Source organism: Eurosta solidaginis, chromosome X, assembly GCF_040869045.1.
Source record: "Eurosta solidaginis isolate ZX-2024a chromosome X, ASM4086904v1, whole genome shotgun sequence".
Classification (NCBI taxonomy): Eukaryota; Metazoa; Arthropoda; class Insecta; order Diptera; family Tephritidae; genus Eurosta; species Eurosta solidaginis.
This window is the reverse complement of record NC_090324.1, coordinates 205,816,632-205,829,094: the sequence shown is the minus strand read 5'-3', so window position 1 is coordinate 205,829,094 and position 12,463 is coordinate 205,816,632. Positions and strand designations below refer to the sequence as shown.

General features: G+C 39.4%; 1 protein-coding gene across 1 annotated transcript in view; it reads left to right on the top strand.

Moving 5' to 3' along the window:
• Nucleotides 1-12,463, top strand: part of Gat (GABA transporter) — a 1,840,468-nt gene that overhangs the window by 235,090 nt on the left and 1,592,915 nt on the right. The window lies entirely within an intron of this gene.

The window sequence follows — 12,463 nt, the reverse complement described above, 5'->3', positions numbered from 1 at the left end:
CCAAGGCAATCCCACCCAAAGCGTCTATCAACATGGTACCATTGTTGGTATGCAGTCCATCCATTGAAAGCCGAATACATTTCTACTGACGGGAGCACTTTGTTACTTTTTGCACAACTTCCAAAGACTCCAAAGTTATTGTTGTAAGAAAAGAGTTTTTGTTGTTGCTCCTCTCCACCCATTGTATAAATATTCTCATTTAAGACAGCGACACAATGCCTGGATCGTGGCTTATTCATTGAAGGCAACGGCATTAATGCTTTAGTTTTGAAATTCCAGCTTCTAACTTCTTTAAGTTTTTTGGAAGTTTCGGTTATCATCAATAAAATATAAATTTTCATTCATAACAATAGCTTGAAAATATTGTACATCTATTTCTAGTTCAATCGACACCTGCCAAGAATCTTGACTTTGGATGTATTGGTAAATGTTTTTAGGGTTTCCAGCAGGAGTCGATAAGTTTAATGACAAAAATAATGGTTCTTTTGACCATCTCGCTCTAGGATTGGGGAACCTTAAGGAAATAGTTGCACGAGTCAAGGGAATGTGGACCCAAGATAATGCTTTCAGAACTATATTTTCACAGCCTGGTAATGGCTGAATATTTTTCAATAAGTAATTTGTATCAAAGTACGTTAATCGAAGGCACGCAATAATGTCGTGTAGGTGATTTACGCGTATCGGAATCGTGTTCATACCACAGCTTTACTGCATCGAACACCACTTTTTCAGTCGGCACATTCAAATCATCACTTTCTAAGATCTTCTGCAGTTTGCTAGCGTCAACATTTAAGTATTCAGCACTTTGGATTATGGTATTAAAATTCTTAATTTCATATTCCAAAAATTTTTTTTTTCTTCGGCAGAAAAGTTGATTGTTTCCGGCACCCGGCAAACATCTTCTCTACTAAACTGCCTAGAAGACACGCATTATGTACCATAACTATAATTGAAATCGCTCCTATAAACCTAAATAAACCGATGGAGAAATATATGGCGGTGCTTAGACGCAGGCTATATTTTAAAAAAGTAGTTTTCTGAAATGAAACAAAGAATAAGAAATTAGAATATTCATAAAACACTAAAAAAGGAACGATACCGGCATACTTACCCATCAGCTCGCCTGGATCTCCACCGCATGCACCTGAAAATAAAAGGAATATTAATTAAATAATCTACAATAAAAAGTCTTTTACAAAAGAATAAATCTTAAAACGAACTTACCATTTTCTTCCACAATTGTCCATGCCGTCATGCTTCAATCGCCGTAGTAAAAAAAAAAAAAAATGAAAGAGCGAAAAAAAAATCATTAGATTTATTTACCGCTTCTTTCAATTCAATGGAATTCCACATTCTATACACGGGTGTGTATGAATGTTCATTTGTTTCGTCTCTTGCCGTTGGCAGTTTGTAACCAACGTATGTACATATGTATGTACATATGTATTCCTACTTGGCTCGGCATATCATATTAGTGCTGCATCAAGTGACGCACACTGGTACCGAAAACCCGCAAACGAAACAAAATCGGGATCGGCTTTTATGACCCGGGCAGTCCCAAAACATGCTTACGCACAAAAAATACAGGCAAACACCTCCCTAAAAATTTATTGCTCTCATCTACAAACAAAAAAAAAAAAAATCCAAAAAAAAAATTTTTTTTTTCTTTTTGATTTTTTGATTTTTTTTGCCGTCGGCACTGCCTGCCTTTTGGCGGGGGCAGGACTTGTTGTTTTTCAACAACAAACATCAAAAACAGTCATTATAAGGGCTCGGTACAAAACAATCCGAGTCCCGAAATAAAACAATCCCGACACGACAAAATCCCGAAATGGGAAAAGTTTACTGTTTCTACCGGCCTAGTGTGCTACTGCCCCAGTGACCTAGTTTTTTTTCAAGGGCAAGCAAATACATATATGTATATATATATACTCGCACACCACAAATTCACCATACCAGCTGTCAGCTAACCAAGAAATACACGACAGAGTTGCATGGTACATTTAGCATAATGGTACGTGCAGATAGAACGCGTCGTGAAGAACGCATCGCCAATCTGCATGTAAGCACCGGCAGTTGGTACATTTTCCAATTTAATTACGATGTTCGCTATTCGTCATGAGCTGTCGCACAAAATTAAACCAATACCGTCGTCAGCCTCTACGCTTCGATTTAAACTCGGTTTATTCACCTATTTTAACGTACGTTTGTTAAGAAAACAACACGCGTATCCCGAAAACAAGTAATTTTGCGCGGGTGGCTTGGAATCACGTCCGCTCCAACCTCCCACACACCGCAATCTTGCTGGTTATGTTGAAATATATAAGCTTCTCGAAATCACAGCACTAACTACTTTGCAAAAATGCTCTCGTCACTCCACGTCATTTGACTAGTCATTTTACGGTGACAGGTTATATTCGTAGTCACATTTGCATGGGCGTGGGTAGGTTTGTGACCAGATGTTTTGTAGGGTAATAATATAATACACAACTGACGAAATACATGCGCTGCAGCGAAAACGCCTAACCAACCTCACGGCCACTCGCCCTGGCACATCCAGAAAATGCCACAGTCGCCCTGAGAGCGACACGACATGTTATACGCTGGAACGGAGACCTCGGCCTCTTCGTCCAGCCCAGAAAAACCTCAAAACCCTCGAGTCTGGAACGGAGACCTCTGCCTCTTCGTCCAACCAACAAAAAAAAACCGCAAATCTGGAATGGAAACCTCGGCCTCTCCATCCGGACCGAAAAAAAAAAAAAACCAAAGAATAACAAACAATGGTGCCACTCTGGAACGGAGACTTCGGCCTCTTCGTCCAGCCTTACTGGCCATCGACAATTCACATATTACATTCTGAATTTCTATATTTAAGAATTATGTATAATTCAATGGCAAGAAATATTCACTTTACTGTTCATAACCGCTAATTCTTTCATCTTAGCTCAGGTGGCATGCTAAGCAAGTCGAAAGGGATTCCCGGCCATGTTGCGTCGCAGACGAACTCTTCACTTAGATTAAGTTTAGTGTGTAAGTCTTATAATAATTTTTCTCGTTTCAGCGGAGGTCATTGGCGGAAAACGATGTTGCGTATCGCAAGGGGGGCCGGCATGTTTAGGCAGGATGCCTAACTTTTCCGCATCTGATTGCGACCCCCCAATGCAACTCTGCAAATCGATACTCGATACTCGAATTAATTTATAACCACCCACACCATCACCCTCATGCATGTGCATGCATGTACATGCGCGTGTATGTGTGCTTTTTGTCAGCACTCATGCATATGCATGTCGGGGTTGATGTGTGGGTGCCTTTCCCCTCCAAAACGGAGGATTTTGCGGGTCAACGGTTGTAGCTTGCTATACAACCGGCCTCTTTGATTTCAACAGCCAACCAGCACGCATCTGCCGCCAACGTTCTCCACTGTTTTCCAGAATATATTCAGGTAATATTGTAACCAGGTTATATATATATATTCACATAATAAAGTTCACCCATTATAACGAGGAAAATCCTCCCGTGTTCTTCTTTCTTTTCTATTGAGTGAGTCATCCATTGAGCGAGATCGACCCTTGTGCGCCTACCCACTGCCGGTTTACGACGCACTCAGGCCGAACAAAGTCTACTCCTGTTGTGGAAAAGGGGAGTGAGACATTGCAGCGCTCAGGTGGTAGCGGTGCCATTATTTGAGTGCGCATTTTCTGTTTGAAAAGCGTGCACGATTTGCATTGAGAATGCATTTTTTATAAGAGGCTTTAGTTTTAGCACGTAGTACTCTTGCCTGACCATTTGGAGCATTAACCGTATTTCTGCATGAAGAAGCAGGCGGTGTAAAAACTCCAGATACAACTGGCAGAGCCTTGAATCCGGAGGAAGGATTACTGGATGCTTCTCGTTGTATTGCATTGTAGAGTGTTCCAATCGGCAACCGATACGTAGGAGTCCGTATCCATCCAGAAATGGATCAAGAGCCAGAAGGGAACTCTCTTTGCTTATTGGCATTTTGTTTTGTAAGGCGCTCTTTTCCGCCCCATAATGGCGAGATTGTGCCATTGCCACAAGCCGCGTTTTCACATGTTGCAACTCTTTGTACGTCAGATGGGGATTATGTGTGGTTGCCACCGATTTGGATTTGTTGCAGGCATTGTTCGAAAAGCGGAACACGTATGCAATCACACGGAGAGCTCGAGAGTATGAGGACAAACGTTGAAGAATGTCGTCCTCTTCCTCGCGTGCGTGATATGCTTCGACCTTACGTTTCTCGGGTGGAAGCGCTACCTGCTTTTGGCTTTGGCCATGCCGAAATGTGGCAAGAAAGCCAAATCATGCGGCTTGCAACCACGTGTGCCAAGATCAGCAGGGTTGTCTTGGCTAGATACATGGCGCCACGTGCCGCTGGGAAGATATTCTCGAATTTGAGAGGTACGGTTGGCCACATAAGTCTTCGAGGTCGATGGAGATTTTTCTAGCCAGGCTAGTACAATCTCAGAATCTGACCATAAGAATGTGTTGCATGCTGTAAGTCGAGCTGTTTTCGAACAGTTGAAGCCAGTTTTGCGAGTAGTACTGCACCACAAAGCTCTAAGCGGGGTAAGCTTACAGTTTTTATGGGGGAAACTTTGCCTTTCGCAACCAAAAGAGACAATTTTATTTGGTTGCCCACATGTGTGCGGATGTAAATCGCTGCGCAATATGCTTTTTCCGAGGCATCACAGAACCCGTGGATTTGGGTGTCTTGCCCAGGAACGACATTAACCCGTCGAGGGATTTCGATGTGGCAAATGGCTGGCAGATTTTCTGCGAAATGTTGCCATTTTGATAATGTTGCGGGTTTGGCGCTTTCATCCCAATCGCTGCCATCTAGCCAGATTTCTTGGAGAAGCATCTTGGCCTGAATCATAACTGGCCACAGCCATCCCGCCGGGTCAAAAAGTTTTGCAACAGAAGATAAAATTTGTCGCTTTGTGACCGAATTTTGGGTGTGTTCCGGCAGAATGGTGTATGAAAATTTGTCCGTGAGCGCGTTCCATCGAATACCAAGAGTTTTGGTATTAGAAGTGCTCTCAAATTTTACGAAGTTGGAGTCTAGAAGATCCTTCTTCGGAAACTGTTTAATATGGCCGGGTGATTAGCCGTTAGTTTCTTTAGTATGAAACCAGCTGATTTTAGGGCGTTTATCACTTGAACGAGTGATTCAGTGGCGTTATTGATGGTATGACTTCCGGATAGGATGTCGCCGACATACTTTTGCGTCTTGAGAATTGTTGCAGCCAACGGGAATGTCGCTTTCGTGTCATCGGATAGTTGATGCAACGTACGAATAGCGAGATATGGTGCACAATTGACGCCGAATGTAACCGTTTTTAGATTGGATTCGCTAACCTTGGAGTTGGCCGATTTGCGAAATAGGATTCGCTGAAAATCTTTGTCGTCCTCGTGTATAGGGATCTGACGGTACATTTTCTCAATGTATCCATTTAACACATACTTATGCATGCGCCACTGTAGAATTAGTAGCATGAGATCTGGTTGGAGAGTTGGACCAGTATATAGCACGTCATTCAGGGATTTTCCTGACCCAGATTTTTTGGAGGCGTTGAAAACCACACGAACTTTGGTGGTGACCTTATCTGGTTTGACTACCGCATGATGTGGTTAGTAAAATGAGAAGGCCTTGCCATTCGAAGTTATTTCGCATGGGTCGGTAGATTCCATGTGATCAAGGTCGAGATATTCTTGCAACGCATTGTTGTACATTGTACCTAACTCCCCCTTTTTCTGAAGCGATCGCTCTATGCTGAAAAACTGCTGCAGAGCAGCCGGGCGGGATTTGCAGAGGGAGAGTTTTTCAGGAAACTCTTCCTTGAATGGACGTCGCACAATGTATCGACCGTTTGGTGCACGTGTCGTTGTTGTTGCGTATATCTGCTCACACGCTTGATCCTCGGGGGATATCTGTGGAGATTGTGGAATTTCTCCTCTTCCCAAAATTTTCTCGGTTGATAACTGAGTGTCTCGTTTGATGCTTGGACTTGTGTCGAGAATTACACAACATTTTCAGTTATTGGACCACTTAGAATCCAACCAAAAATGGTTTGTTGCGCAAGTATGCTACCGCACACCTTTTTTATACTTTCCAGCAGTATTTTTGGAAGTGTGTCACTGCCAAAGACCATGTCAGTCTGACCTGGTATGTGGCAACTGGGATCAGCGAGCTCAAGGAGTTTGAACTGCTGCCAGATTTAGCGAATAATGGTGAATGTTGGCAGATTTTTTGTCAGTTGCGGCACACAATAGCATGAGCCTTTATCCGTTTCATGTCCTTGGATGCAATCATTGTCAAAGGACAAAGTTTGGAGGACTTTTGTACGACTTTTCCACCCATGCCAGAGATTTCGAACTTTGAATGTTCGAATGGAAGTTTCAACCGTTTTTGAACTTTCGAGGAAATGAATATTCTTTCCGAGCCCTGATCGATAAGGGCCCTCAGTTGAAATAATTTCCCTTCGTGTTCGACTGCGACCATAGCAGTAGGAAGGAGAATTTGGTTATCATTGGCTGCATGCAATGATTGAACCGGTGCGTGTTTTGAACAATACGGTAGCTCGCTAGAATCGGAGATATTCTGCGTTTTTCGAACGGGAGATGTTGACTCAGCAGTTGTGTGCTGCACGTTTGGTGCATTCGTTTGCGGGGTGGAACGTGGAGCTTGTGAGCTCACATATAACAGCGTGTGATGCCGTTGATGACATGTTGAACATGACCACTTGCTCGTGCACTCATTGATAATATGATTGCTGCTAAGGCAGCTTGTACACAGCTTAGCTTCTTTTACGAATTGTGTGCGGTTTTGCACAGACATTCATTTGAATCGTGGACAGAATCTAATAAGGTGCGGGGATTTGCAACATTGGCAAGTTTCCTTTTTAGATTCACAAGGTTTTGCGTCCTGTCGAAGGACCTGTTTTGCGCAGAATTTTGATGAAAGACTGGTTTTTGTTTGCTTGGTTGAAGCCTAATGACTCTTTCAACGACTTCATATCTCGAGGTGAGAAAGTCGTTCATTTGTGACCATGAGGGTAGATCTCACCGAGAAGAGAGAGATTGTTCCCAAAGAGACAGGGTTGTTTAGGGGAGCTTTGATGAAAAAATGTACACCAGAATCGGATCCCAACTGTCTGTCATAACTCCTTGAGAGTGAAGACAATTGTTGATTGTATTTTGCAATTTTGCAATTCTGGCAAGACTCAGTAAGGATTTGATCTGGTTGTCAACCAGGATCCGCTTGTTTTCGTATCGTGACCGTAAAGCTTCCCAGGCAAGGTCAAAGTTATCATCGCTCAACGGATATTGTTTGACGATGGAGTCGGCTTTGCCTTGTGTTTTGTATCGGAGATGGTACAATTTCTGAGCACGGGAGAGCCTTGGGTGGTTAATGTACACCGCTGTGAACATATCACGAAAAGCGGGCCGTTCTTCATAGCCACCATAAAAGGTCTCCGTGTAGCATGCTGGGACTTTGAGGTAAATATTTGCCTCCGCCGAGGGTTGTCCCGCAAGGAGTGGTGAACTCGGCGTTGCCATCTTTTTGATCAACGAAGGTTGATCAAGCAATCTTTGGTTTGGTATGAAATGACATATCAAGGCAGGCGCATTCTTTGCCTTGTACTGAACTCTTGAAATCTTCAGTGAAACTTTCGTCTAGTTTCGAAAATACCAGATCGTAAACCGATTGAAGCCGTGCCCAATAATAATCTAGTTATTTGTCCTTTATCATGAGATGCGATTCAGTGTGATCTTGAATCGGTGCTTCGTTAAATTTTGCACAGTATCTCGTAAGATTGTCACTTTACGCGATGAAATTTTGCGCGGATGGGTCAGCTGATTTGGATTTCCGGCGGGGGGATGTTGACCTTTCCTTGGCCGTTTCTTCCTTTGGGCCACCTTTTGATTTTGTCCCGGTTTCGGAAGTTTTTGAGGGACTGAGAGGCATTTTATGCAAACTTTTGGGTATTCACCAAAAAAAAAACCGAATGAAATATTTGTTCGCTCAGAGAACACTCGCAGAGTTCGAAGATGGAAGTACTCTTCGTGCCACAGAAAATTTAAAAAGGGGAATTTAATAGTATGTATAGTGTTTTGTAAAACCAAAAAATATATAATAAAAAAAATCACAAGCAATACGTGTAAATATACGTGTGGAAATAAGCGTGTTTTTGTAAATTACTGGTATATATATGTATGTATTTATTAGAAAAAATAGTAGTTTGAGGTTTGTATTGATATTTTTTTGAAAGTTCCTATAGGGATGAAAATATCTCAAACTTAGTTTTGTACGCTAGAGTAAGAACAAATGTACATGCCCAATATATAAACGTATGTATATATGTTTGTTTGTGCGAACGTATGCACGTGAATAAAGGAGCTGCTCTGTTTTTGTTTACAAACAAAGTTTGTTTTGATTCGCTTTTTCCTCGCTTTAATGTCGCGTTTCTTTTGTGAAGCTGAGTGCGCTTGATTGCACTGTCGGGAGAGTGCAGCAAAGAAAGATGAAAAATTTGCAAATTTGAGCGAGGTTGAGAAATTTGATCAGCAGTACGCAACTCTCGTTGCTAATGTAGCTATACGTGCTGGGAGAATGTCGCTGGAAGAGCGACTTGACCGTGTGAGTAAACACGTATGATGTTCTCTGAGTGGAGAAGTACGAATGCTGGAAAAGCAACTTAAAATTATTTGTACATGTATGTAAGTAGGTACATACGTATGACTTGGAAGTTGAACTTTATCGCCAAGTTCAACGATCTCTGGCGAACAACGGGGTAAACTCAGCTGTAGAAGAAATTTTTGCTGATTTTGTTCTTGCACAGTGGGTGTGAGTAGGCAAGTAAACTACAATTTTTTTTTTGTTGGTTAAATACCACTAGAAATTTGTATACATATATATAATTGGCGGTTTTTGCCTATTGGTATATCGGAATATTTGCTACCAATTTTTTGTTGCAAAAAGGTTGCAGTAAAACCAACGGTGAGAAAATTTCCGCAATATTCATCTATATATGTGGATATATATATATATATATATATATGTTTTTATTTGCAGTTTACAAAAATTATATAACTTTTGTGGAAAAAAGTTGTATTATTTTCTATGTTTTTTATGAAAAATAAAAAAATTGCCTACTCACCGATTCCTGTATGATTAATCCTGCTTATATTTTTGTTGTTTTTGTTGATGATGCTACTTAGCTTGCTGTTGGTGCTGCTGGTTGGTTTTGTTTTTCTTTTGATTTTAAAAATTTTATATATCCCTTTTTAATAAAAGTGTGTACCACAAAAGAATTTTCAAAAAAAAAGATTCGTGTATATAAGTAGGTGTATATTTGTATTTTTATTCTTCTTAAAAAAACGTACTTTTTGTGTTTTTCTTTGCACTGTACTTTAAAGTACAAAAACTGAGGATGCAAATTCACTTTTTACAGGAAAAAATTATTTATTTCCTTTTTAATTTTTCTTCCAATATTTTTCACAAAACAATTTATTTCCTGATCTCCTTCGATCGATTTTTTCAAATATTTTTGTTTTTTCAATTTTTTTTTTTTTGAACTCAAATGTATATTTGTTTTATAATTATATGTTTCTTTGTATATTTTTGAAAATCCACTGTTTTCAGGTTTGTGTAGTTTTGTTTTACAGCACTTTTTTTTTGTACGAACGAAGATTCGATTTTAATTTAATTATTATTTTGTTTTTAATTATGAGGCCAAAGATGGCTGCGAAGGACCATGAATAAAACTCACCTGGTCTTTCTTCGCTACACTCGTAATTGATTTAAGAACAAGGTTTATGTTTTTTTTTTCTAAAACATTATAAAATTCACGGGGTTTTTATTATTTAATAATTCAACATTTATTTCGAAACTTGAAGTCACTTACTTAAATTTCGTATTTCACTCGCCGCGCACGGCTACGCATAGGAATTTCGCCGCCGTCTGAATATTGTTGGAGGCGGCTTATACACTACTGATATAGTTCTTGTAACAAATTCTGTTCAATGTGTTATATTTGTGACGTAAAATTGAGTAAAAAGTTTGTAAAGTTTGAATGATTTTTCAGGCGTTTCATTTCTTTAGTGCTCCAAGCCGATGATGATATAGCAGTGGTTTCCGACGTAGGTATGCATTTTTTAAATATTCCGTATAATACATTATTAAAACGGGATATACTGTCATCTATATCCCCATCGTACTCAGGCTAATTTATTCTCGATACTTCGAATATTACTGTAGACCAATTGGCTTTTCTAAACAGAAATCGGTGAGGGGTCTTTCGCACTACGTTGGAGGAACGCTCAGATAAATTATGATATTCCATAAACATCGCGAGAGCAGGATGATACACATCTTCAGGCGGGGCAAGGGGATCGCATCGATTTAGAAAACAATTTGAATCGTCTGAGAAAATTAAATCCAAGCATTTACCGAATTTATTCTGAATGTTGTTGACTTGAAAAAGTCCAACATCTGCAAACTCGTTTAGGAAATCACAGTGGATAGCGCGAGAAGAAGTAGGGACTAGCTTCCCGTCGATAACACTCCAAGAACACATGGCAGATTAAAATCGCCAAGTACAGTGACAGAATCACAGGCCCTGAAAGTACTGCACACAGATTTCACTATTGAGGAATGATATAAGGAAAATGTCATATTGTGCTGGACTGTAGTTGGCTATAAAATATTTGTAGGTTGAGGAAAGTTTTACTCTCACACAAAGAAGCTCAGCATCCTCAAAGTCAGGAAAATGTAGTCCCTCCGCGGAAAACCTAGTGTGAACGGCAATTAACACACCTCCACCAGCTCTGGCCAGTCGGTCTTTTCGAAACTCTTGATACGAACTCGATAAAACTTCAGCATTTAAAACTGTTGGTTTTAGCCAAGTCTCAGTAAAAACGAGTACATCATAAGAACTCTCATGACTCAGTAGAAAAATTTCCGTTAGTTTGGTATTCAACCCCCTAACGTTCTGATAAAATATACAAAGTGAGATATTATTTACGTTTGATAAGACATAATTTAAGTTTGTGCCACTTCTGGAGTGTTGTCTGGCAAGTTTTTTGAGGTATTTAAAGTAGCGCGGTCACTGTTCGACTTTCTAGTAAACAAATGCACCACAGAGTGTTTCGGCCAGAAAGTAGAATCGAGTACTCTACCAAAAAATTTGTCAGGAACTAAGATTCTGAAAGAAGAGATCTCTCTCCCAGACTTAAAATTAAACTTATAAACATTAATATTGCCGTTAAGTTCAACACCAAGCTTGGAGCATACGTAGTTAGATATATCAGCTTCCGCCAGTGATGCGTGGAGCCGTGATACAAAAATGAATCTCGAATGAAATTCGAAAATTCGAGAGAATTTTACAAAAATTTCAAAGCTTTTGTTAGAGTTCTCTGAATTTCTTTAAGTATGCATCTTTGTAGTGCAATCAATTTTAGTCTAACAAAGTTATAGGTCTCTCGAAGGGTGTTTTAGATTTTCCTCTATACAAAACCTGAAACAATAACCTTTTTATATCCAAATGCGTGTCGGGAAAAAAGTTTCGAAAATCAATCCGAATTCTGAGAGACCTATAATTTTGTTAGACTAAAATTGATAGGACTAGAAGGCTGCATACTCAAAGAGATTCAGAGAACTCTAATAAAAGCTTTGAAATTTTTGTAGAATTCTCTCGAATTTTCGAATTTTTCGTAAACTTTTTTGCGAATGGTTTGCATAGTTTTAGCAACAAAATTCATTGAAGCTTTTTCTTCAAATATCGAAAAAAAAGAATTTAATTGGCGAATTTAATTTGATTGCCACTGCTATTTTTCTGATCGCTGCTGTATGTCTTTACAATACACACACACACATTTAGCATCAAGTAGTAAAATTTCATTACTCGAAGTAACATAAAACTGTCAATTAATACGTCCAATTTCGATTTGCATCTACTGGCAAAAATTAATTTTTTTCTCACAAAGGTCTATTGTAGCTGCTTACATAATTCAGCCATCTTACTTTAGCGCAGTAAATTCGCTGCATGCAAGTTATGTCTAATAAATAATATAATATGTCTAATTAATTTCCAAACTTATATTTTAATTTATGCAACTATTCATAATTTTTGTACAGGAGCTGTTATCCCTCAGAAAAATTATGGCATACTTCCAAACTAGCAAAGCAATAGCGAAAGTTACAAACGTTTCAGGATTTTCCTGATAAAACGCCCCAAAGTCCTAGATCGGCAATATATAGAAAAACAAAATACATTTTTATCATAAAAGGACCCAGGTACTAATTAGACGTTTTGTAGTATTTTTTGATAAGTTACGTAATTGCTTTATGAAACGAAATAAAACCTGAACTACGAATAATAAAATTACTGTGGGTTAACTGCGTGAGCAAAAGTGTATGTGTATTAATAAAAAGGTT